Raw genomic sequence first — 27,722 nt, 5'->3', positions numbered from 1 at the left:
CGCTCTGTCCCCAGCCTTACGCTATGTTTGGGTCCAGGGCTCCGCGCGATCATTATGTATCCACCACTACTGGTCCCAACTAAAGTCCAAGCCTTCTGAGAACCAACAGCGTGCTGTCCACCTCTCCTCGCCTGGCACCATTCTGGGCAAAGAAGAGCCCCTTAATCAATACTCGTAAATCAAGTGCTGTTCAGTGAACTTTTCTTCCTGGAGGGCGATTCTAAATGACCTGGCTGGAAGGAGCTGCCAAGGACCCGGCAGTGACCAGGGGAACCTTGCCTTCCCGGAGTCGCTGAGGTCTCTCCCGTAAATGATTCACTAACCAAGGAGCCTCCAGGTCAGCCTTGACCTGGGAGATGATTACAGCCCCTTGAAAGTGGCTGCTGGCCCATCGGTTCACTGTACAATTTTGACAACCTGTGATTGTATATTTACACAATGGTCGTTATGGACAATCAAGTTAATAATTCACTTTCCAAATGCTGTGTAATTATACAGTTAGAAGAGTTACAATAGATGTCAAATTTCCTTAAGTCTTCTGATGAATTGGTCCCAATTACCTAGTTTGGGTCCCTTTCCTCTCCCTCTCTCAATTTTTTTTTTTTTTTTTTTAGTAATCTCCCACACTTTTCTCTATTCTCATTCCCCACCTACACCCCTATCTTTCTGCCCCGAGAGAAAGAACAGTGTGAAGTCCTGCAGTTCAAGCAATCCTATTTAGAACATATAGTTTTGCTCCACTAAATAAGGCTAGCCTTGGAAGGCTGTCTGGATGACCTCATCTGCCTCCCTGCCTCCGATGCAGGAGAATGCCTGCAGCAGCCCACAGCTCATGCCCCAAGTTGCACCAGATCCTGGCACAGCCCCGTGGAGGCCCAGAGGAGAGAGTGCAAAACCCTGGAGTGCTGGCTGGGGCTTCCCAGCCAAACGACTGGCATGTCCCTGCCCAGCCAGAGCTCCAGGCCCAAGCCCAGCCCCTGCCTCTGTTTGGGACGCGCCGGAGAACATGAGAGAAACACGTACACCCTGAAAACTAAAATGAGGCAGGGATCCCAGGAAAAGCAAAAACATTCAGAACCCTGGGCCTCCTCTCTGTTTCCTAAGAGCTAAACCTGGCCCTTCACTCCTCTTGTTTTGTGGTCTTCACACATACACCCCACCCACCTGCTTTCAAGGCTCAAAGCAATTTCTGCCCCCCAGTAGGGCAGTGTGGTCAGCTGACCCGGATCACCCCAAGCTGCAGGGCCTGGCAGGGAAACCCAGGCAAGACGTGAACGTCCTTGAGCACAGCCGGTGAAGGAGGAGAGGGACAAAGGTGACAGGAGGTAACTGCAGCAGAGACAATATTTTTTCTCCATTTCAATGAGTTTGATTTTTTTAAGTCATTTTTTGGATGCCCCACCCCCTACACCTTTCTCTCTCCCACATGCTCCAGCACACACACAACCCAGGGCTCCTGTGTTTTAAAAGGTCTTCTCCCACCCCCTCTCCCCCATCCCTGCCTCACAGATGAGATTAATTTTCTAACAGATTCCCCACCCCAAAATTTTATGTTATGGTGGGAAAGTCTTTTGATCATCGTGGCGTTCTGGAATCATAAGAGCTAAGCATGCTCTCTGGAAAGTGAATTGGGAAAAGCCCCATAGAAAATTCTCAAATTCATGAAACCCACCTTAGATACAGAAAACATCTCCAGAACCTCCAGTCAGTTCTAATCTTGGTGTCAAAAGAATGGGGATGGACTAATGTTTCCCGGTTGAGGGCTTGGCTATCACTTTCAGATCTAACATCCTGTTCTTAAGGGGCACTCCTGATGCCCAGGGAGGGGGGCAGACCTGTTCAAGGGGGGATTTCTATTCGTTTAGAACATTTGGGATTGCTCTATGTAGAGAGTTCGGTTTGGCTGGAGTTTTTGTTCAGGTTGTGGTTTCTTTTCCTCCTTAAAAAAAAAAAAATTGGAGCTGTATTTGTTTCCTGTTGGTGGTGCGGACAGAAGGAGGGTGTGTGCTGGAGGAGGTGTGGGGGGGGAAGGCTGATGGATGGAGCAGGGCCGAGAATACCCGGAATTGGAGAAAAGCGAGAAATGGAGATTTTTCTTGGCCTCCAAACAGTTGTAATTTCTACTGCCACTGCTTAGATCCTGGGCACCAGGCAGAGAGAGTGGGAAAAGGGACATGTGACAACTTTGCCACAAATCAGGATTTGGCATTTAAATCCACAGGAAGCAAGAAGAATAGAGGGACATCTTATTTATAGATTTGCAGATGAATTGAATGAGACAACCAAAATGCACTTCTCATGTATCTGAAGGAGCAATTCCATTTTCAGACTTGGAAAGTTTCCCACAATTGAGTATCACCCGACCTCAGCAACATGCTGCATCCCAAGGTTAAGATCAGTTTCCTAAAAACCGGGCAGAAGGCTGCTGCTTAGGTGGTAGCTCAAGAATTCTACTTTGAAGGACAGGTTGGTACCACACTACATTTAACTGGATTCAGTTCATCTGATTATACAGTGCCTTGCTTTCTGGAATATGTAATCATCTCTTTCTGATGACATTTTAAATATCCAACTAGACAAATAATTGCAGCAATAATTGATAGCAGAGTCAAGCTGGAAGCTCACTGATTGGCAGAGTCCCTACCAAAACAAATCTTCTTTCTTTCAAACATTACAGGAATGATGCTTAAATCTAACTTTTGCTGATAAATGCTCAAAATCTGATTTACTGACAAAGACACGGCAAGAAAACCTGCATTTCAGCCTGTGATTATTTTGTGAGCCGTTTGAGAAGACTCAGGCAGCGTGATTTATATTATTTTATTTCCCATGAATAACTACAAGGATAGTATGGGTAGTTGGGGAGAATCAACGGGGACAAGAGAAGCGCTGCTCTTAATACTGCACTTCCTGAACGATGTCGGCCAACCCTCAAGGTTTACAGCCCTTTCCCCCTCTGATGTGTGTCCCATGTAGAGAAATGGTTTTGACAAGGGCAACACCCAGAAAGGAAGGCACGCAAATGATTGGCTCCACGCAGGTCTTTGAAAGCTGGTTTCAATCAATGCCTCAAACCAGGACTTAAATTCCCCTGCCCTGTGCACAGAGCCCTGGATGGGGTCAGGAGGCCTGAGCTCAGACAGATCCCCAAGGGATCTCAGGCAAGTCCCCGGGGACAGATGAGGTCCCCTTCAGCCCCCAGTCTGTTTCTCCATCCAAGGTAGAGCCCCAAATCAACTGTTGTCTACATCACGTGTTTCGATTGTAATATTCAAGTTGTTATGGTTTGGGTCACTGCTTTCAACAATTCAGACCCTGTGGAATGCTGCGATGGTCAGAAATAACTCACGGAGGAGGCTCGTCTCCAGGAAACATCAAATGAACGAGCTGGCATATTAGCAGACATAGATTACAGTAAGGAAAATCTAAAACAGAAGATGTATCTGATTGTTCCAGCCAGTGACAAAGGCAAGAATTCAGGGATGGGGTCTGAACATTTGCCCAAAGCAGTAGCATGAGAATCTCTTGTTCATTTTTCCCCCCATTTTTCCTATTTTTTCCCCTATTTTCTTTTCTTCTTCTTGTTCTTTCTTTATTCCCTTCCTTCTTTCTTTCTTCTTTTTCAGACGGGGGGCTAGGGTGTGCTTTTTTATTTTTTCCCCTTGAAACTGAACCATTATAGGACAGTTCATCTCATAGCTTCTGTTAAAAATCAGGAGCTTGTTAGATGTAATGATTATCTGCGCCGTGACACTTAGTGCATGTGAGGGGGCTTGTCGAACAGCTTTCCTCTAATTTGGATCTCCTCCGTTAATTAGAAAGCCCTCAGAGTTTCTGCAAATGCAGGTCACTATCGACAGCGCGTGCCTCTGATGCTTCGCCTGTGACAGTTGTAAGGCTCTCCTTCCAGGAGCTGGCGGGGTTGTCCAAACTCTGACAGTGTCAGAAAATTCAGTCACCACAGCCGCTTCACAGTAAGTTACAGGCACGGTGACTGTCCGTACAGTCGGTTTCCCCACAGCCAACGAGCCTGATGAAATCTGCATTGGAGTCCAGCTAAAAATAGCCCAAATGTCACTCCTCTTTCCCCCGCTCCCTCTTTCCTTCTCTCTTCCCCCTTTTCTTCTCCTTTCCACCTCTGTTTCTACATCTCCCTTCTCTTACCTCCCCTCCCTTTTCTCTTCCAACGGAGTCCTCTGCCATTCAAACGTGTCCCACTCACCAGAAAGGGAAGTAGGTTTTACAGATAAACCAGGTTGCTTTTTATTGAAACGGCAGTGATTGTGGAACAGAAACCCTCCCCCACCTTAAAAAAATACATATTTCCTATTTTTTTTTTGCTCTGATCAGCAGCTGCACCTGGTGAGGTGGAGGTCAAGCCTATACTCCCAGCATGGCTCACACGTTTTTTCTTAAGGGAAGGAAGACCTTGTAGGGGGAGAGAAAAGGAGGAGGAAGGAAGGAAAGGTTAACAACTCAAGCCAAAATGCATATGGGGCTGAGGTCTTCTGCACTTATCACCATGCAAAGTGAGACCTCAAAATTTAGGAAGCCTTACTTAGGAATAGCTCATTATGTGCTGGTCTGGGGAGGGGCGGGTGGAGGGGGTGGTGGTGATGTGTCCATGACCATGTGTGCATAAATTTGTGTTTATTTCATCAAGTTCATCTCAATTTCATCAAGTTCAAGCCAAAAAGAAACCCTCTGTGGCATTTGCCTAAGACTTGGCCAAAAAAAGAGACCAGTATTTGAATCAAAATAGGAAATATAAAAATTATGTGCACACCCCCCCCACCCCCAAACAACAAGGGACAGCCCGGAAGAACAGCTATCCCTTGCCACCATAGTTCCCAAGTGGACTGATCTCAAGGTCAAAGTCCAATTCCCTAAGCAGACCTGCACACAAACGCAGGAAGCTGAGGGTACTGGGAGCCTGGTCTTGCAGTTGCTGGCTTATGGAATGCAACGGGATGGAATGGGGTGGGATGCCATAGGTCAGACTGATGAATTCATGCAAACCCAGAATGAGCTAAAGTCACTGCAACCAGGCAGGGTGGAGCAAGGTAACCCCAGCAAGAATCCCAAAGCCAGCCTCCTCAACAGGCACAGTGGGCAGCTAACTCCAGGCTTCCACCGACATCATGCTGCTGTCAGCTTGGCCACTGGCCTCCAGACATCAGTCCCAGGAAAGCCCTTGGTACCTTTAAGCTAACTCAAACAAAACAAAACAAAACAAAACAAAACAAAACAAAACAAAACAAAACAAGGATCATTTAGATTCTGCCTGTGAGGGGAAATAAGAAAAACCCCAGACCTGGGAAATAATGTGAAAAGTGGCAAAAACCAATCAAGTCATTTAGAAAGAAAAACCCTCCCTCCAACGTCACAAAGCTGCCGAACATTAGGTTCCTAGGAAACTGTCCCAGCAACCTAGATATGAGAAACAACGCTTGCTATTCTGAGGTGAGAAGTGAAGCTGTCTTTCACTCGGGACAGTCAAACATGGTCTATAAATACCAGCACTGCCCTTTGTGAACAATGGGCTGAGTTCAACCCAGAGAAGGCAAGTATTTCCCTAAGGTCACACAGCAATTCCAGGTCCCCCCAGACAAATCCTTTCACCCAAAAGATGGCTTTGTCTTCTCTTGGAAATACATATTGCTACATCAGATCCCCATTTTCGGGAGGCTGGGGAATGATACTGCACATTTTAGTGTTACTTTCCCTACTTTCTTTCTCCAACCCTCTGCTCTGGTTCTCTCCTTCCACACACCCACATGTGCTCACACACGCACGTGTGCACACACACACACACACACACACACGAGATGTTTAGTATATATAGGGATCTATTTCCATACCTACCCAAGTTTCTAATACCGTTGCTTTGTCAGCAGATCAAGAGTAAAGGACAGTGGCAAGCTGTTCTCCATTCTGAAATGGATTAGACTGAAAGGCTGCTGAAAGTCAAGACCTCCTGGGGAGGTCAGTCCTGGGGCTTTCATGGTCACAGCTCTGCAGCTGGACCATGGCTCATTTGCAGAGAATACCTTGTGACTCGCTCTCTCCCCTACACTTCAAATGGAGACATCAATCACAGCTCTGCCAGCCCACCTTGACCCACCTCCAGTTGGGCACCTGTGCCTTCTTCCCACACAATGAGAGAGAACGCAGTGGCCAAATGCTGAGAGTCCACTTTATGGACACATGTATTGTTAAGTACTGAAGTGAGTGAGAAATTCAAGAAAGCTATGCTTAGACTACACATGCACGCTCATGTGCACGCTCACACACACACACATTTTGCACGGAAGTGGGCAGCATGATGGATTAGCTGGTAGATTATTATCAGACACATGGAAGCTCCAACTCGACAACAGGACTGGGTCTGGAATATCTTTCAGGAAGACCTTTATAGCATCAGACTCTTGACCAAGGCATCATTAAAAGCATTAGGTGGTGGACCAAGGCATCACGATATGACAGAGAAGCAGCCCATAGTCTCAACATGACCACACCCCTACACGGAGTGGCATTTCTGCCCAACACCCTGTGAAGCCACTCATCTCTCAAACCTGGCCACTGCTCTCGCCCTGTATTCCCCCTTTCAGGTATTCATCCCTTTCCCTGCTAAAAGAAATGGAATCAGAACAAATTAAAATTTAATTTTAAGATTACTATTCTATCAGAATTAAAAGGACTCAGGAAACTCAAAGCTAAGGCAAACGTCCCTCCTATAAATCTAACTTGACTATTCAGACAGTTCAGAGTTCTACGAACAGGGCATCTGCCCACCTTCGATCAGTTACTCGCCACGAGCCTCTGCCACAGGCAGGAGGGGGAAACCCAGGCTACACCTCTAAGTGTGTGAAGTTCTAACCTTTTACCCATGTAATGATCTACTTAATATAATATTTTGTCTTTAATCAGAGAAAGAATAAAATAATTTGATATCCCATAAAACTCCCTAACCTATATTTTGCAAGTCAATTAGGCAGTCCTTTTGCGTTAATGTCAGCACATCCCATGTTGCACCTCCAGTCAGGCTTTCGGGTATCTGCGGCCCACAATGCCCCACACTGAGAGCGTAAGAAGAAAACTCAGCAGGGGGCAAGGGGTGGGTGGCATGCAGTGGGCAGTGACTTTTTCGTCATCTGTATGGAAATTGGGAAATCGTCTTCTCAAATGGAGATTACCTTCCCTTGGGATCCTTCTGGAGGTCTATAAATAATAGAACATACTAATCAACATTATATATTAAAAAATGAATACAGAATCAGATTAAGGAAAAACTAAATTATACCATTATAAAAGCCAAAGTTAAAAAAAAAAAAAAAGAGGAATGAAAAAGATGTCTTAGCCCATCCCCTTCAGTTTGCCCTACTCTCTGGCAGCCAAACCTGCCTTAATAAGGGCGTTCAAAGTAACCGTTTCTCACTCCCTTATTTATGAGCAACGGAATGCAAAAAGCAAGAGGATTAATTTCGATGCAGCCATTTCCCTATCAGCTATTCTAACTAAGGAAGCTGCAGAAAAGTGAAGACTGGAAATTTATGAACACTTTATGAGAAATCTGGATAAGAATTTGGTCTAAATATATGAGAGGAACATGGACATATGGCATAAACATAAGACAGGAATGTTCCCGACTCCAGCTGTCCAATGATGTCTACCTCTAAGCGTCTTATGACTCAGTTTTCCCATCTCTAAAATGGAGTCCCCTAACCAAATCTGGGGAAACATAATAAAGAATAACTGGATGTTAAACTCTCACATAGAGACCTCTCTTTGCTATTACTTTTGAGCTGGTTTTAAAAAAAACACAATAATAATACTTATAATGCATTCTCATTGTGCAGAAACATTAACATTATCCTGGAAGAGTCTGTCTCATTGGCTGTTGGAAGACACTGTTTCTTTCTTTCCTTCTAGGAACACAAGGAGTGAACTTGGCTATTTCATCAAAGCCTGTAAAAGACACCTGAGTCATCATTTTAACTAAACAATTTCTCCAAGAATTCAACCTACGCGAGGGGGAAGAAGCCCGTCTCTGGGGTGTGCTGGGAAACGCCATTGACTTCTCGCTGATTCCTGTCCTTTGTCCTTGGCAATCCAGTTATGACCTGACAGCATTTAAAGATGACAGTATTTGAGGTAATAGGACAATGCCGTAACAAGATTACAGCAAATGTGAAAGGAAAGACACACGTAGGTACCGTCATTTAGGTAACGTCACCTATGATCAGCTTTTGTTTCATTTTTTTGCTGACACAGAAGTCAGTATCAATTATACAATTCAGCGTAAACCCTGTTATGGCTGTAAATAGTTGGCTTCCCCGATGAAAGGAAACATTTATATTGCAGGGGGATTCAGTGAAACTTTTCTAGCTTTGGTCGATGTGAAAATAATAACAAAAAAAATTTCAAACCAGTAGCCAAAGAGTCAAAATCAGCCTGAAGTCACTACCACCCCAAATTAATTTATCTTGAAAGAAAGAAAGAAAAAATTGCTGTTGGTCATAAACAATAGGTGACCAAGAGGTTCCTGAAGGAAGTCTTAGACCCTAATGAAACTGTTGCTTCAGAGAGTTTGGGGAAGATAAAGTGGAAACACCTAACTACATTCACTTCGGGGAGCTGGTCAACAGCAGTCCCCCTGCCAACAGGGTCCTTGTTAGTCATTTACACCATTTCTCATTCCATTTCCTTTTGGTCATTTGGCCCACAGCACATCCAGATCCACATAATACCAGCTTTTGGAATTCGGTTCTACTCTACTTTCTGATTAATTTCTGCCACTGTGAGCTTTTCCCCAAAGCCACCAAGTCTCCTAGAAGCTGATATTCCTTTGCAGTGCGCAGAGCTACCCTGCCTGCTGCTAAAATGCCCTCCTCATTGTCCAGGACAAGGAGCCATGCTGTATGCCAAGAGACCAACCGCAAACAAAAAAACTTGTCTGACCAACACCTGTCGCAAAAGAAAATTCTGGCTAGAGGAGGAAGTACCATGAAAGAGGCTGAAAAGATGTTCTGGCCATTTCAAATCCTAACAGAGGCTAGTCCTCCTCTAGAACATTCTGGGTTCACTAGGATCTCTGCTTTCCTTTTGACTTTCTGTGCGTCCCTAGCTAACCTCCTGAGCCCCTAGACCTCCTTTCCCCTCCCAAATGCCTATCTAATACTCCTTTTATCGACTCTCCTCTTACATCATCCACAAAAGTTCATTCAAATTCAGGCTAGCTTTAAAAAATCCCCAAAGTAGGAGGGTGCTATTAAAGAGAGTTCATAAGGATATGAATTTGGTGCCTGCCTTATTTCATCACACACCACCTGAATGATAAATACCATCATGAAAAACTAACCATGCCCTGAACAATTCCCCACGTGGATGGTCTGGAGGAGAGGGACAAGGGTCCACTGGGAACCCAATGGGCTCTTGATTCCAAACTTCATTCCTGTCCACTCCCCACTCACAATAGGGGTGAAATGAAAACCTTCCGAGACTCTACACTAATAACAGACTGATTTGCTAGTCTCCTACAATGTTTGGTTCCATTCTGCTTGTGAAAACCCTACAGTCAACCATTCCATCCTCTAGCACATATCTGTCAAAGGGGAGAACTCAGAATGAAGGACATTAAAGAGAGAATCCCAACAACCAGCCCCATCCTTCCTTGGGACAGAGTCCTTAATTTATGTCTTCCTAGAATGCTGCCTTCGTCCTTTGCTCAGAACATTGACAGCCTCCGTGGTCTACAGGATATGGTCCAACACCTTAAGCGTCTATTCCAGAGCTCCATAGTCCCACCCTAAATTTTTATTCCAGGCTTAGCTCCCTCTATGCACCAAGGAAAATACTCTGCTTAAGTGAAAATCCCTTCCTTTCTCATTTCCTTTCAGGCTTTCCTTCTTCCTCTTCGACTTCCTGGAATCCTGTTCATACTTCAAGTCCCAGCTAAAGGTCTACTAGTCACCTTAGCATAAAGAATCAATCTCTTCCTTTCCCAACCTTAAGGACCACTCATTCCCTGCACCACCTGGACTCATAACCAGTCCTTACACCACTGGTTAGCTCTCTTGCCTCTACTTAATTCTACGTCTTTCCAATGTGCTTCTTAAGTGTGGGGACTCTGACTTCTACTTATTTTTGTTTTACTTTAAAGGATCCAGCATAGCATGTGATATATGATATACACGTATCCTAGGAACTCAACAAATAGTGGTTAAATGACTGATTTGCCTTCCTAAAAGGAAAGTTATTTTTCCAAGTATCTTTTCTGTTCGTAATGACAATTTGAACCATCTCTGTAGCCACAAACAGTTCCCTTCTGATATCTGCTTGAATTTCCAGATAAAAAAAGGCAAGTGGCAGTAACCTGTTATGCTACACAAAGATTAGCATTAATATCCACCCTCTTTAAACAGCCACCCCACACCCTAGAGAAGAGCAGAAGTGAAGCACATGCACCAACCAGAGTGTGTGCCAGGTTGATTGAGTCTGGCTGTCAGTTACCAAAAAATAACATCTTTACGGGAAACCCATCTTTAAGCTTGTACAACCCTCCAGCTCTATTTCAACCTTGGTCAGCTGCAAAGAAGTTAAGCTCAGCAGAAGCACACCCTGAATGCAAAACACTAAGCTCTACAAACAGATTTTTAATATTCTTTTGAATCCAGCACCACTAAAAAGGACTTCACTTTGATGCCAGCGAGCAGGAAACATGGATGATCTTGGCCGCCTCATCTATTGGGTGTGGTAAAGGGAAGGCCCCGCCAAAACGAAGGCAGCAGCTAATGTAACTATTATTTGAAATGTTGCCTTCAATTCTCCAGGCTGGCTGACTGTTCATATCAAAGCCCCCTAACAGTCAAGTCCCAGAATAAGGCCGTGTGGCCAGATGCAACCCAACACTACACATGCACAGAAGTTTTCCACGTAAGGACTTAAATCGATGCGGCCTTAGCACAGAGCTGGGTTCAGAAAAGGCATTCTCCCCACGTCTGCCAGATGAATGAGGAAAGTTCAGATATCACATGTATGCTGACTACCTTGGAAACTGCATGAGAGACAATTTGGAGAGGAAGATGGATGTTAAAAACAAACAAAAACTTTCACTTTACAGGAATTCACCGGACAGTCACACAGTTGGGATCTCCACCCAAGGAGAAGATATATCAATGAGTAAGCCTGACTCAGGCATGTTCTCCCCTTTCATCTTTTAAAGCCCTCTAGAATTCTATGAAATAAACCCCTCCTCTTACTGTCTCTCGCCTCAAACACTCACAAGTGCTCACGCATTTTTCACATAAGTACATGTGCTCTGCTCGTGGTGGAAAACATCATCTCAGTCTGCTTCTGTCTCTCTCCCAGACGTTACCAACTTCCATGAAATCTCCGAATTCAAAGAGCATTCTGAGTTCCCTAAAATGTACTTTGGTGTCCCCCCCACCCCCTTCAGAGACGGCTGGAGTCTTGAGATGACGCAGACAGTTAAAAGGCTAGAGACAGACAGACAGCCTTCCATGATAGTCCAACTCAAGTGGCTGGTTTTCATTTTTTAGCTTTATTGAGGCATAATTCACATACAGTAAAAGTCACCAACTTAAGTGTACAGTTTTATGAATTCTGCTAATTGTATACAGTGGTATAACCTCCACCAAAATCAGATAGAGAACATTTCCATCACTCTAAAAAGTTTTCTCATGCCCCTTTGCAGTCAGGCCCCTCCCCTAATCCTCTGACCCCATTTAATCTTATATCTACTACCCATCACTGTAGTTTTGATTTTTCCAGAATCTCACATAAATGGAATCACACAGCATTAAACCTTTTCTTAATTTCTTTCACTGAGCAGAATGATTTTGAGATTCGTCCATGTTGTTGGGTGTATTACTATTTCATTTTTTTTTTTTAAAGATTTATTTATTGATTGATTCATTACTATGTTGGGTCTTCGTTTCTGTGCTAGGGCTTCCTGTAGTTGCGGCAAGCGGGGGCTACTCTTCATCGCGGTGCGCGGGCCTCTCACTATTGTGGCCTCTTTTGTTGCGGAGCACAGGCTCCAGACGCGCAGGCTCAGTAGTTGTGGCTCACGGGCCTAGTTGCTCCGTGGCATGTGGGATCTTCCCAGACCAGGGCGTGAACCCGTGTCCCCTGCATTAGCAGGCAGATTCTCAACCGCTGCGCCACCAGGGAAGCCCGACTATTTCATTCTTATATTGAATATTCCATTGTATGGCTGTACTACATTTTGTTTATCCATGCACCTATTGATTGACATTTGAGTTGTTACCACTTTTTGACTATTGGGAACAATGCTACAATGAACATTTGTGTATATGTGTTTGTATGAATGCATGTCTTCATTTCTCTTAGATAAATATCTAGAGCAACTCAAGTTTTCAGAACACAGAAAAGGTTTTGAGTTTGAGAGTCCAGGGAGTCCCCATTTTGTCACCCGACAGCCTGCCCCATCTCCACCCCATTCCCGAAGTACAGCTCCAAAGCCTGTATCGCAGCCATCTGTTTGGTTCAATTACCAAATGTCATCCTATTCCAAGCAGAAACCTCACCACTATTCTAAGGGAGTGATGGGAAGTGACCCCAAACGATTTTTATAACGGGCATTAATTTGGACTGAGACCCCTGCTGAGTCAGGGGTAACTATTAAATGTGGTGTTGAGAGCCCTAAGAGCCCCCCTAGGTCAGAAAGTGAGGTGGTTGACCTACTAGTAGACCTGGTAGTTGTACAGCAGCCAAGGGTCCTGGAGATAACTTCTAACTTGCCAAAAGGCCTTGGGAAGTTAGACAACACCACGGCCTCCCTCAGAAGGGCCCCCAGCTGCTGGCCAGTGCTGTGGACAGCAGAGAATCAGGGGAAGACGTGAATAGTCCCCCTGCCTCCCCTCCCCGACCCTCACTGGCCGTGACAGGGCAGGGCTGGGGGTCAACAGGTGACCAGGAAGCAGAAGGATCTGTGAAGGAGCTGGAGCCTTGAGACTGGAGCTGCAGTGGCCCCAGGCAGTGGCAGAGGCAGATTGAGGGAAGACACAGGGAGTGGAGGGGGAGTGGGAAAAAGAGGGGGCAGCCACCTTAAATAGAAAGACAACAACTCAAGGGGAAGAAGCTGAAGGAAACAGAACAGAGACTGCTACTGGCAATAAACTGAGAAAGTGAAGCCCCGTGAGTGAGGCATGCCTACATCACTTAAGACGCCTGAGAAGACCCGTACTCCTGGGGCGACAGATCCCTTAGCTATATAGACTAAGGAAGCATGAGGCAGCGGGGAGGATGGTGCTGACAGTGGCACAGGAGCGTGGGAAGATGTGAGGCTGGGAGCTGGGGGCCCTGGCTTCTCATCTGTGCATTGCCACCACCTGGCCGGGTGACCATGTTGGGTCTCGTCACCTCTGTGGACCTCAGTTGCCCCACGGTAAACAAGGAAGTTAGAATAAATTATTTCTAATTCCCTAATTTCTTATAAATCTTGTGCCATTTTTGCAGAGATGGGAGTATGGGGAGAGGAGAGTGGAAATGGCCCAGAGCTGGCTGAGATGAAATATCAAAGGGGAGGAAGAGTATTCATTCTAACTACCTAGTCTCCAATTGGCAAAGCCAACCTGGGGGAGATACAGACTGGTTCTGTGATGACAAATACTCCTGGCTCACTCCTAATGTTTCACCACCAAATTTTATTTCTTTAGCTGGAATTAAATAATTGACTCATCTGTAAAATGGGAAGAATAATAGTATCTGCTTAATAGGGCTGTTATGAAAGTAAAATGACTTAATATTTGTAACGTACTTAGAACAGAGTAAGTACGTACATTTTATTGTGAAATAAAACACATGCCTCCTGGTATTTATTAGTTACACCTCAGCAGAAATGAGGTCATCAGCCCCTTTCCCAAGAGGAAGTTGGGATCAGTAGAAAAGGAAAGAGGGAGAGAACAGATCAAGGAATGTGAGGCTGGGGGGAGGGGGTCAATTGGGAATGCATATTCTAAGCTACTGTGCTGATAGGCGCCTGTATATGACCAATGGATGGACAGATGGACAGATGAAAAACGGATGGATAGTGATGAGGTGGGGGGAGTGCAGACAGGGGAGCCCTCACCTCCTTTACAATTTGGGGAGGGATGATCTAGTCCACCTGCCATGGCATACAAATCATTTTATTCCCATTGAGTAATCAAATCAAATTCTCCACCGACAAGAGACCCTTTTGAAAGAGGCCACCTAAGCGAAAGGCCACGGACCTGGAGATCTCACTCCTCTTCCATCCCTCCCTCACCCCCACCCCAATCAAAGGCCAAACCCTTCCATGGGGACTTCGATAAAAGCAACTGTTGGCTTGCTCCAGACCAACTTCTAAAGTTGTGTTGACCCTGGTGGGTCATGGCTAAGAGGAGGTGCTGTAGCTACTTTCTGCCAGTTTGGGACTCTGCACTGGAGTCAGCAACCTGCTCATACCTGTGCACACCTGGGCACAGACGAGTCCTGTATCTCTCCTCAGCCGTATCACTCTGGATAACTTCCAAGTCCTGCCTAGCTTCCTTCCTTATCACAGGGATGGCATGCGCGGTCCATTGGTAAATCAGGGCGGAACCCCCTAGAAACGAGCCCAGTTTGGCAAGTGGAGGTAGTTAGGTTGTATTCCAGGTTGGGGTGCAGAAATTTTTATGGTCCCCATGGTTTGAGAGCTTGGGACTTCCCAAAAGGTACAGATACATAAAAGACGTTTGGCAGACTCCCTTCCTGCTCAGACACAGGCACTTCAAGACTCCTCCCAGCCCAAACCCACTGCCTCCGTGGGAGCCTGGGGCAGAGAGAGACGGCACACGTAGGGCAGACTGCAACTCTGGGTTCTAAACGGCGCTCCCGTTTCTCTGAGAGTCTCTAAAATTTCAAGGATATTTTCATTCTTACTAGAATATTTTTTAAGACACCTAGGAAACAATCTACAAATCTTGGAAAGATTGCCAGAAAAGGAGGGCACAAACTAAATGGAAGGAGACCAGGGCCACTCTCCTGTGAAAACTCAATTCATGATAAAGCTTTTAGGATAACAAGAAGGGGGATGATGGAAAGCTCTGCATATACGGAGGAAGTGGATTAGGGGAACATGGATTTGCTCTTGAAATCCCAGAATGCTAGGACCAGGGAGGGTCCCCCGAAGCTGGAAAAACAAATTAGGATCTGTACACCAGAAGCCCAATAAACCCTTTTACAGAATGCCTGGCCCAAAGAGGTGGGGCAGGCTGCCACAGACGGGGAAGGGTGAGAGCTGACCATCCCAAAGGTGTTACTAAAGGGGCAAGTGCCTAGCCTTCTGAGGCAGGAGTCCAGGCCAGAACCAGGAGCTTTTTGTGGTTCTCTATTTCCCAGCAGAGACAGAGCTGGTGCTGACCGTCTGATGATAGGTCTGTCTAGTCCTCTGGTCACCTCTGACACACGGCAAAAGTGCGCTCAGAGCAGCAGCCAGCAGGAGCTCGGGAGGAAAGAAGGATGACGTCCATCTTCCACTCTGCCACTAGTCTGCGACTCAGATTCGAGCCAGTTACCCCTCCGTGAAGTCTGATGAGTACATCTCTCCCCCTTGTACAAACCTCTTGCCTTACAGATGTCTCTCCTCCGGCATCCAGTGGGGGCCTGGGTCATTTCTGGGAGGCAAACTCTGATCACACAGAATTAAATTCCAGGACAGCCAAGCCTCTGCATTCCATCACAAGCTCTCTCCGTGCTCCCAAGAGGAGTCTTAGGCCAACTCCTTCCTCCAATCTCCCTCACTGTGCGCCACAACAGTATTCCTGAAAAGCAGTATGTAAACTGAATCTTTGTAAAGCAAAGCCCATTCTCCCATTAATAAATCATAAGAGATGGGTGAACACAACTTAGCACTTAATTTCTGTCTTCACGATACTGTCTTCCCAATTATTTCATGAGAAGTCTTGCTTCCAAAGAGACTGCCAGTTCTCCGAGGAACGAAGCATGCTGCCTACTTCTCTCCCAGCGTCGGACACACACAGTGCTTAGCAGACACCCGTCAGCCAACAGAGTCTAATTCTCTTTAGCATCCTCTAAGCTAGAGCTGTGAGTCTATTTCCTTGCAGGTTTCCTTTTCTCTACCAAAGTCCTTCCGTGGAGTAGTTAATGACCTGTAAACACTTACTGAGCTAGACAAACATTCCATTGAAAAGGAATACCACTGAGGATCCTTTTGTAAAGTGAAAAAAAATCTTTTGAAAAATGAAGCATCACCTTTTTACCGCTCTGTTTGATAAATTCAGATTTTTCACAATATGGACAAGTATTCAAGTCAAACCCTAGGAACTAGCCAGGGAACTATCAGAGAGCTTTGAAGTCTAGACTCAAAACTCAGCTCCTGAATTGAATTGGCATGTTCCAGGTAGACAAATTCATGGCCTCTAAAATCAGGAAATCAGCTGGAAACTCAATCAGTGCTTACAGTTACCCCCTACTTCATTGCCATATCCTCTAATGGTGATGATAATGGCCATGATGATGATAATAATAATAGATGCCACTGACTAGCACTTTGCAGCTTACAGAGCAATTTAACAAACCGTTCTTCCTTGGAAGGCCTTCTAGACCAGTCTTCTACCCCCTCTTTCTCTGCGCTACCACCTTATCTTCAGCACACATTTCCCCTAGAGGACTCCGTGACCTCTTTTGTCCCATTTGTTTCTTTGCCAATGACAGGACAATGGTCTAGTACAGAAATGTTCAAAAGGGTCCTGTGATTGGTCCTAAATGAAACCACTTCATCAGCCGAGGGCCACCACAAGACTTCTGGGCGTTGCTGAGATGGCCCGGACCCCCAGGGCAGCCCCTAGAGAGCCAGGTCTGGTCCTCTGGGGAGGAAGGACATTGCTTTGAGCAAGGCCGGGGTGAGTCAAAAGTCCCTGGAAGTGGGGGTGAGGGGTGGGGATTGGGTCAGACTCTAAGCCAGAAGGGACTCTGGGTAGATGGGTGTGTGGTTCTTCAAGGGGACACCGCAGCCCTGGGCACAGAGGTGGTGAGTGGAGATAATGCCCATGGTGATAACCAGCAGGCCCTGGAAGAAGAGGCCCTGGACACTGCAGGCTGGGCACAGCCTCCGAGACAGTTCACGGGACACGCGGCAGTGTGCTCCAAGGAGAACCCCTCCCCACTGGTGACCCCTATCAGTGCCGACCAAGCATGCAAGATGTACACCCAGGCTGGGCTGGACGCAGGGGTCCTTGCAAGGTTGCAGGGCGTGCACTTAGGAGGTGGGGAGGTGACAGACTGCAAGCATTGCATCATGCTGGTACCAGGAAGGCACCACGAAGCACCGGGCTGCTCCATGCCCACTTCCCTTCCTAGAAGTGGTCTGGGACATTCATAACACAGCCACCTCTGGCACTTGGGTTTGTTTTAAAAATTTTAATGGCTAACAGGTTTAGTGAGCTGGAGAGACGTGAGCAGGGGTGATCTGATCCACCCACCTACTCACCAACACGTACAATCAGGAAAGAGGGAAGCAGGCTGATGAGGGATGAGGGAAGAGGGAAAAGGAAACCAGAAGCCAGCGGCGTTACTGAGGTCACCTGTAGGTCCAAGGTCAGCCTGGACTCACCCCCATCGTTTGCCAGGCTGCTGATTCTCCGAGGAGCCTGGAGACTTTGTTGCTAAGGGAAACCTCTGGGATGTGTGTACTAAGACATAGGGACTTTATACTCATATTTGAATCACCCATAAACCTTGATCAGCCTTAGATGATTGTCCAACTCATGGAGAAACCACATTTCTCTAACAGAACAAGAAGCAAGTAGGGTAAGGGGTGTGACGCAGGGGCAGCGGCTCCTCCCCATTTTCCCTTCCTCTGACTCTCTCTGCACATGGGCATCGAAAGGGAAGGACACCACAGTGGTAACCCATCTGGGAGATGACCCCAGGACACATCCCCTGGAACTCAGGTTCCTAGGGCTGCCATCACCTTTTCCCATCTTTGGGCCCAAGCCAAGCTGGAGGACAACGTCTGGCCACAGAGGCTGGGGAGGCCAGGGGGAGCTCAGGCCAGCCACACGTGCTGGGCAAGGTCAGCAGACAGCACCCTTCAGTAGGCCACCGGGGCCCAGGCACACCTCTTCCCCTGCCACACTTTCAGCCCACAGTGCTGAGGCTCAAGTCAAAAGACCACCATGCCTTATGCTTCCGGAGCAATACCTCTGGGAGAAGATGTACACTCTGTAACACCTCTAAGTGAATGAGAGTTGAGCGGAACATTTCTTCCCAGTGGACAGGAAAGGTAATTAGCTCCATTTTACAGGTAAGGAGCCTGAGGCTCAGTGGGGTGGGTCAACTTGTTTCAGGCCAGCCAGCCAACGGCTGAAGGAACTCAGATGTAGCTGGCTTTACAGCCTTTCAAAGGGCTGCCTTCTCAAGACAATGTTTGCCAACTGCCCTGCACCAACCCACCAGCCCTAGGGACCACGAGACCCCCCCAGGACCAAAGTGTGGACTATAGTGAAGAAACCCGCTCAGTCTCGAGGGGAGAGGCTACTGTGAAACAGCTCCAGGGGACAACACCTGGGCCACAGTGTCCAGTGGGGGAAGGGGGGCAGAGGCCAAAGCTGTCTGGTGCTCTGCCACCTCAGTTCTCCTTCTCCTCCTCCTCCCAGCCCGTAACCTTCAGGACTCGCGGCCCCACACCCAGCTCCAGCAGCTGACCGGCCCCCAGCAGGACGCAGACTCTGAGGGAGCAGGCGCCAACCCGACTCCTCCCCGGCAGGCCAGCCCCTCCCTCCGGGGCACCCACCCCGCCGCCCGGCCCGGCGCTTGCTCGCCTTGCTTGAGAGCTGGCTTTTGTCTCTCATCTGGTCTGCTGCAGCTCTCCTCGCTCCTTCTCCTCCTTTCCGTCCTCCGCCCAGGCCTGCCTAAGGCTGCTTGCCAGAGCGATTGCATGTCAGGGCTCTGCCCAGGGCACTGAGGGTTGGGACTCCCACAGTCCTGCTTCTCTGACCGGGAGAGAAAACCCTGAGGCCTGAAAAGGTCTGAGGGTAGCACCTGGGGCAGCAGAGGGGCTGTGTTTAGAGAGGCGATCCTAAGAGCGCAACTCCCCCAGTCCAGAGAGGTGGGGAGGAGAGAGGGCACAGGTGGGCTTCCCTGGGACCAGTCCCCTCAGGCTGAGCCACCTCTGACTTCTCCACCCCCGAAGGACACCCTGCAGGCTGACAGAGCACGGGCTGGGGAGCAGCCGCGGCCTGGCCAGAGCAATAATCCCTGGCAGGAATGCACACTGGAGCGGGCAGACAGGGTCTCTAGCAGGGAAGGAAAGTGAGGCCCTGTGAAAGACGGGGGAAGAGTGGAAAGGACTAGGTGTACTAAGGGCGCTCCACTCCTCCCAACCCCTGGGGACCAAGTCCAGAGCCGGACTGGAGGCCGCCACCTCTAGAGATAGCACCTGCCAGCAGGCCAGGTACAAGACTGGCAGGTCTGGAACTGCAAACCCAGAGCTCAGAGTGGGGTATGTGAGTTCAAGGCCTGGTGGGTCAGCGGAGCGGGCACTCAAGCTCCCAAATTAGATACTGGAATCTTCATCTACCACCACTTCCTGGCTGTGTGACCCAGTGCAGCTCTTTAACCTCTCTGAGGCTCATTTTTTTCATCAGTAAAATGTGCATGATAGTATTGTATTGCCAGCCTCCTGGGGTTGCTGTGGAAACTGATTAAAATAGTGTCTGTGAAACACTCAGCCCAGAGCAGGAACTCAAGACCTGCTAGAACTCAGTAACCTTGCCCTGAGGGCTCACAAGCACTCCTGGGTCTCCAAGTCCTCATCTGTAATACAGGAAAAGCCTTAACTGCTTGTCCCAATCAACAACAGAGGTCTCGGACCACCTCAGGAGCCTCCCCCAAATGAGAGCTGTTTTCGGAAACGAGTCAGTGAATATCCAATTTTGCACTTATTTACATCCTCATTCCAGAAATACTACCTTCATTCCACTTGATATGTAATGGCACCCAATTTCATTCATTTGTTCTAAACATGTATTGTTAATGGTGGGGAGAATTAAATGAAATGAACCTCATTCCTTGGCTTCAAGGAGCTCACAATCTACCAGCTCTAATCCTTAATGATCTGTAAATAGACATGTAAGTGTCCCAGGAAGCCCTGGGTCCTTCAGGGAAATGAAGGACACCTTTGTAATAGGATTAGTCACTTCCAAATGGTTTATATGTTCTCTTTAGGTGCCCACTTTATCTCTGAGTGGCAAGAGATAAAGGCCTTTCCAAAAGACCACAATGCTTTCTTAATTACAGCAATGTGCTCGTCTCACATGAAAATTTAAGAAGGGGGATCAGGAAAACACATTCTGAGAAGTTATACCAGCCTCTCTGCATTCCAGAATGGCCTCTTCTAGTTATTTTACTAATGAATGATGGAATGGGGTAATATTCTGTTTCTTTTTCCACAACTTGTGCTGCATTAGGTGAAATCGCAGGCTAACAAGGTTTCAGGGAGGAAAAGCCAGATTGAAAATAAGCGTCACTCCATGGAGAAGCTTTAACCACCAGAAGTCCTGGAAACCTGACAGCTTTGCATGTTGCAACCACGCAACTCAAGACTATCAGAAACATATAAATATTTGTACAGACACTTATCAAAGCAACAATCAGCTATCAGGTCCCTCGAAGTGAGCTGATATGCTTACAGTTTATGGTCTTGATTTGCAAAAGTCGGTGAAACAAAGCCACACGCAGCAGATCTGCTAAGTTCCAAAGTCAGAGAGTAGGTAAATAGTGCAAGCATGTTGGCTTCCCTCCCTGGCTCACTTCTATGGGCTGTGAGCAAACGGAAAAATAAACCATCGGAAAAAGTCTCGGCCTAATAAAATTACACAGACAGAATGACTTCTTCGTGGAATTCAGAAGGGTAGCACAGTGGGTCCTTGCTAGCACATGTTTATGCTCTGCCGTGATCACAACTCCTGGCTCTCAGGTATTGCTCTGGAATTGTCCCCAGTCGGCTTCCTCCCTTCATCTCCCTCCTACATCAGAAAGTATCGTTCACACCCAATCCCATGCTTTCTAATAGTAAAATATGCCTTTAAATGATACCAATCAAAGAAAACCAGTTTGGCTCTGATCATGGTAATATATAGTAGAGCAGAAAAAGCACTTAGCTGGTACCCGAAAGACCTAAGTCCTGTCACTGAGAAGCTATGCGACCAGGAGGGGGCACTTCATCTCTAAGAGATCCAAGTGTCTCATGGGTAAAATGAGACAGGGGAAGGGGTGAGCGAGACTGAGAGGACACTGGCCCATCCGGGGCTCCCAGAAGAAACAGCGAGGCTTGTCGCTCACTCCCTTCCAAACACCTACCAGTGCTGGGGCCCGGGGCCCATCCAGGGTGCATGCCTACTCACCTGGAGCAAAACCAGTGTGTCTGTCATCTTAATACGCAGGGAATGTGTTTAAATAAGGATCAAAGCCAGTCAGGAAGGTGTCTGTGGGGAAGGGAGCAGACCGAGCCCCACTCACTGCATCTGCCTTAGGGGTGGGAGCAAAGGAGGAGGCCACCTCCTACAAACCAGGTCACCCCCCGTTGCAGGAGGGGGGGCCCACAACCCCTGACCATGTCGGCCCCATTCTGAAGCCCCAGCAGTCTCCAAGCGGTGGAAGGGCAGACTGAGGTCCAACCAGGAGACCCAAGACAGAAAAGGGGGGCAGCTGCAAAGGAACCTCACTTCTCCAGGGACTTCGACTTCTTATTAAAACCCTCACCCACGCCACCCACCGCCAACCGGCCAGGCGTTCCAGGACACAGACTTCTCCCTGTGAGACAGCTGGCTCTTGCTTCCTTTGCACGACAACACGATTTCCTCTCTACCGGCTCCTCCACTATCCCCGGGATGGGGTGCGAGCCTCCCACCTACTAGCCAGACTCCCCATGCACCACCCAAGGCCAGGAAGGAATCTGTGGTGCTCAGGCTTGAGCGCTGTCCAAACTCCAACACCAGTGACTGTCTCACGGTTCACAATTGGTGGTTTCCACACCCAGCAGTTCCTCCCCAGCACTGGAAAGCCTTCATCACATACCCAGATGGCTCTGCCAGGAAAATGTGACATTTCGGGAGGGCTAATTTAACCCAACCCAAAGATTTGGGAGACAAGATATAAATCCAATGCCCATTGAGAGGGATGGTATTCTGGCTCTTTGATTGATCAGAGTTTAATTCTTTTTGTAGACTTTTAAGAATTAAACAATAATTTGCATTCGTGTAAACCTTCTGAAAATTGATTGACTGTTTTATTGATTTTTTTAAAAAGGAAAGAAAAAAGGAAGGAATGGAGAGAGGGAATGAAAGACACTGAGTGTCAAGGCTCAACCAAACCAAAAAAGGAAGGAAGGAAGGAAGGAAGGGAGGGAGGGAGGGAGGGGAAGGAGAGGAGGGAGGGAGGGAGGAAGGAAGGAAGTGAAAGACACTGAGCGTCAAGGCCCAACCAGACCAAAACCTCACATTTCTCACTGCCTGCTGGAAGCATTCACAGCTTTGGGTGGCATATTCTGACAACTCTGAAAGTATCACTGAGCCTTCACCACCTCTCTGCCACAGGGCCCTGGTCTCATTTTTGACTCGCACTTGCCTGGCAGGACTCCCCCCAACAAAACAGAAGGGGGGCCTTCGCACAAAGAGACCCAGCGCCTGGGGCGCACGCTGCGCGGTAGTCTCCCCAGCCCCCCAGGCACAGTCGCCGGCTGGCACGCATGCGGGGGCAATGATGAAGCTGTACAATCTTCCCGAGGCCTGCTGGGTCTACCCTTCCCTTTCTAAGCCTCCTCGGGGCTCACCCAGCCCAGCCACCTACTGCCAAGGCAGAGGAGGCCACCAACCTGAATGCCAGCATGTTATACACGCCTGAACCCTCCACCCTACCAGCCCACTCTCCCAGAGGGGAAGGTAGGATAAAACAAAGAAGTCACCCTCCGACTACCTGAGTTTTACACTAATTTTCTTCTTGAAATGGGAGCTCAGCATCCTGGAACCCAGGAAAAGTAAAGTCTAAAGCAAAAGGCAAACAGAAAGTCAAGAGTGCTCTATGCCTGTCTCCCCCAAGCCCTCCTCCTCAAGCCTCCGCTCAGCTCTGAGGGATAAACGCAAGAAACAGGTGCTGCTGCTGCCTGGGAAACGTACCTGAGGTATTTACTGAGAAGCTCCTCCAAGTTAACATTGCCCCTGGTGCTTTGGGACTATGGCAATAAATTCTTGAAATTATATAGAAAAGCTGAATGTCTGGCACATTTTGGTCCCTGCAAACTCTCAAAGATCAAACTAATCCCTATCACCTGCTTCCCCTGCCAGTGAGCACGGGCACACAGCTTCCCTGCCCCAGCGCCTCCCAAGCCCCGCTGTTTGCCCTGTGGGCGGGCTGTGGATGGGAGGAGGGCCAGGACTGCGGAGGCCTGGGTCCAAATCCGAAGTTTAGCCCTGAAGCTGTGTGAGACCAGATGCGCCCTTTAGCACTCTGGGTTTCAGATACCACCTCCCCTGGCTCTTCACAAGGTTATTCGCGAGGGGAGACTCAAACATGACGATGCTCGTTCCAGGGCTTCTTCCAGAACCATAAACACACACCATGATTTTATTTCCAGTCCCCTTATTAAGAGCACAGTGGATGTTTGAAAGGGAGGGGCCCAATTTCTCATAAACCCAAAAAGCTAGAGGGTTGGCAAGAAGGGAAGGAACAGAGACTGGGAGATTGCTTCAAGGTCGTCCTTTGCAGCCCCTTTCTTCCAGATTCTTCCAAATGCCTGCTGCAGCAACAACAGCCCCAAAAGAACACCCCGCTTTGTCAGGACTTGTAGGTGAAATGTGTTGGAGCAGCTGTCAGCTTGGGGAAAATCACTCATCAGGTAGTCAACCGAGTGGGGCTGCTTTCAGCTGGACAAACACTGCGGCCCCAGCGGGAAGGAGACCCTTCCCGTCCTTCCCTTGGGGGCCAAGCCCACCCTCCTTTCCCTTCTTGTCCCAACCAGCAGGCCTCCTTCCCCTCAAAGGCACACCTCCCACCCTTCCTTCCAGGTCCCTCAACGCTCCCTCAAGGAACAGAGACCTTCAGGCCACCAAGGCAAGACTGTGGTAAAATCAGAACCCCTCCCGCCCGTCCCACCTCCCAGGACGTGGGACACAAGGCGGCTTGCTCTGTGATGAGGATGGTAATCCTCCCTCTGGGCCTTTAATTTCAGACCAAGTCATTCATGACTGACTCCTAAGGGGAACGAGCCAATTACAGATACGGCCAGGAACAACTTTACCTGAGGGAGGGGGTCAGTATCCCCAAATCAACAACGGGCAGAAGAATTTGCACCCAGGAAACAAACACCCAGGAGTCGCAGCAGGCCTACCAGCCGCTGCACGGGAGGCGTGGGACGTTTGGTGAGTAACCCACGTAGGGTGTTCCAGGGTATGGGACACCACACCGGGCTTCACAGCCTGGGTGAAACCAGATGGTGTCAGAAGACAGTGAATTACTCACAGGCAAAGGATCAGTTGTTGGCACACCTAAAAATACCTTTGTGCTAGCCCTCATTTGATACCCACCACACTACATCACAGGTCCAAAGAGCCTGACTTATTAGCCACATGCTGGCGCTCCCATTTTGTCCAAGGCCATGGAGGGAAGGCAGCTGACCAGGGGCTGGGGCTCTGGGCCCTCATTTAAGTCCCTCTGTAGCACAGAAAGTCACCTTCACTGGCAAGAGCTGTGGGCGAACATGCCACATCTTATGCCCCAAGGCTCTGGCAGCGGCTTCCATCCTGGGCTGTAAAATCCCTTGGAACCCTGAGACAGCCCTCCTCGGATTCTGGACAGAGCTGGCTTGTAGTGCCACGGAAAGAGATCTAAGAGTGCCAAGCCTCGGCCGTCCAAGGTGACAAAGACCTCACAAGAGTGTGTCTCGCCTTTTCAGGCTCAGAGAGCTGGCCCAGGCTGGCCAGCTGCCTCCCAGGAAAGCCCTGGCTTACATACAAAGTGACCCAAGTGCCTTTGTGTGTCTCTGCTCAGAGGACTAACGATAAACACAGCGCACGAAGGAAATGGCCGTGCCCAGCAGCCTCCTAAACTGCGAAGGCAGCGTCTACCACTTATGAGGCAGCCCCCTCAGGTTTCCTTCTAAATGCCTGACATGTATCCATTTTCCTGTCAGCCACTTCAAATAACGCCTGTAATGCTGAGATTTATACCTGTGTACTTACAAATGTTATTTCATTATAGCTTCTGCAAAACTACCTTTCCGCCTAAACATTCCATTAATGTAATTAAATTGCTACCTGATGGCATTATCTAATTTAACTTGGGATCCAAACTATTGAAAAGCATGTGCCTTTTAACACCCTGACTGGTAAGGCATGTGATGAACGGAGCTATAAACATGTTGGCATAACTGAGCTGTTTAAAAATAAATTAGCCAACTATAAAAATAAACAGTTACATACATATGTACTCAATTATGAACTAACTCTAATTTTTGTTCTGAAATACAGTCTTTGACCTTAGTCATAAACAAGCACTATTAGAAAAACATAATATCTCAACAGACAGGAGGCCAAGGATTAAATGCTCTTCCAGTTCAGCAGAATGCAAAACAAGGGAAAAGAAGAAAGGAAGAAAGGAAAGAAGGAAGGGAAGGGAAAAGAAGGAAAGGAAGGAGGAAAGGGAGGAAGGAAGGATGGAAGGGAGGGAAGGAAGGAGGGAGGGAGGGAGGGAGGGAAGGGAAGGAAGGAAAGGAAGGAAGAAAAGAAGGAAGAAAGAGAGAAGGAGGAAGAGAGAGAGAAAGAAAAAAAAGGCTTGTCCTTCTTGAAAAGCTGAAAAAATGTATACAAAACATACAAAGACTGCTGTGCTCATGCTGATTTGAAGCTGCTTCTGTTCAAGCCAGAAAAGTTAAAACCTGGTGAAGTGCTTTTGCATTTTCAGATGTTTTGGAGTCTCTCAAGAAAAGAGGGCAGGCAAGGGGGAAGCACCCAAATGCAGCTGTTTGAACAGCTCACTGTCTGCATAATAGTCTGTTACACAGGGCCACCTCCCCACCTGAACTAAGCTTGCTGTCCTAAGTCTGCTACTGCCTCTAAGTCCTGAGCTTTTCTAAGACATATGGCAGAAATGTGGAAATTGTCTTCCAAATAGCACAAGACAGAAAAGGGGGGTGGAGGGGGAGGAAGAAGCAAAATCAAGCTGTTGAAACTGTATACAGGACACGTTTTCACTCTAATCCAGTGCTCCTGTAACAAAGGACAGCATACTATGGGATAATTACTATGGATTATTATTACAGTTTCTAAAGCAAAAGAACAAAAAAAAATTCACAAAAGACCTATTACACACGCAGATTTTTAAAGCTTTAAAATCATATGGTCTTCGGTGTTGGTTCCTACGGAGTTACGAGGTAATGCCCTAATGGAGCAGGACAGATGCAAACACAAAAAAGAAATCACAATAAACCTGAAATTCTCTCATGTCATGGTGCTTACTGCCCTTTATTTCACAAACAAAAGTAGTTGAGCAACAGCTAAGTAGTTATTCATCTCAAAGAGCCAAACTAACATGCTGACTGCCCCAGGGTTGTCTACCCCCTCCTCCAAACACGTGCAAAAAATATATATAAATAAAGAATAGGAGAAAAGAAAGAAAGAAAGAAAGAATAGGAGGAAACGCAAACTCGGCCACACTTGCCCTAGAACGTGGCGGAGAAGGCTTGATGTGAAAGAGGAGCCCAGGAAAAGCTTGTTGGAGACACAGAATTCCGCCCAGGCCACTCTCCCTGCAGTGGTGAAAGGGGCCACACGCAGCCCAGTTACTGAGTATGACATTTACAAAAACGAGGAGGTTGTCAGTTGCTGGGAGACAAACATCTCAAGACACATTTCTAAAGGAACGTGGAGATAAGGTATGGAACAGCCAGTGTGGAACTGTGTTGGACTCTTCCCTTTCTGAAGAGGACTTTCCTTTCCTCCAGGATGGGAAGGATATGATTGATGGGCAAGGACAGAAATGGGTCTCGAGAACTTCCACTTGGGCAAACGGGTCCAAGAGGGGTGTGGCTATGAGAAGGTTCAGGGGGAGGCTGACACTCACATATCTGGGACCGTGGGAGTGGCTAGAGGCCTTGGGATGTCCCTGAGAATCTCTTCGACAGCAGGGCTCGACCTCCAGGCTGGCAGCCTAGACTCTTCCATGAGCTCTCCCTTGAGTCACCTATGATTCCAGAATAATTTGTTCTACATGTAGCAAAGCCAGCACCATAAAGGAGATGGAAAACTAACGTCTGACTTGAGGGATGTTAAACTCATGCTCTAAATGCCGTCACTTAAGATCTTTATTGAGATTTGAGGGCAAAGGCACTCTTCCTATGATAAGGAACCTGTTGCTGACAAAAGATGCTCACCTGTGAGCCCTAAAACCTCGAAGACGCCCTCAAAACAAAGGTGGCTCAGACAGAAACGCTGGCTCTTACTTCTTATCAGACTGCTAAAATCACCGGCTTCTGGACTAAAGATTCAAGCTGAGGCCAGGGCAAGAAAGCAATTTGTTTTGATTCAGGTCCTTGCAAATTACCCCCAAATAATTTACTTGGTCTCAGCTTTGGCCAGCTTGGTTGTTACGAGGATTCCAAGAATGATTTTACTTTTCCATTAGAGGGCTCTCCACTCTCCTTTCAAGGAAAAACACTCTAT

At 47.7% G+C, this 27,722-nt stretch overlaps 1 protein-coding gene across 8 annotated transcripts in view; it reads right to left on the bottom strand.

Moving 5' to 3' along the window:
* Positions 1–27,722, bottom strand: part of BCL11A (BCL11 transcription factor A) — a 97,046-nt gene that overhangs the window by 26,352 nt on the left and 42,972 nt on the right. The gene's annotated exons all lie outside the window — the stretch shown is intronic.

This window comes from Balaenoptera ricei, chromosome 13, assembly GCF_028023285.1.
Source record: "Balaenoptera ricei isolate mBalRic1 chromosome 13, mBalRic1.hap2, whole genome shotgun sequence".
Lineage (NCBI taxonomy): Eukaryota > Metazoa > Chordata > Mammalia > Artiodactyla > Balaenopteridae > Balaenoptera > Balaenoptera ricei.
The sequence above is the reverse complement of the archived record's forward strand: the minus strand, read 5'-3'. Positions and strand labels throughout refer to the sequence as shown.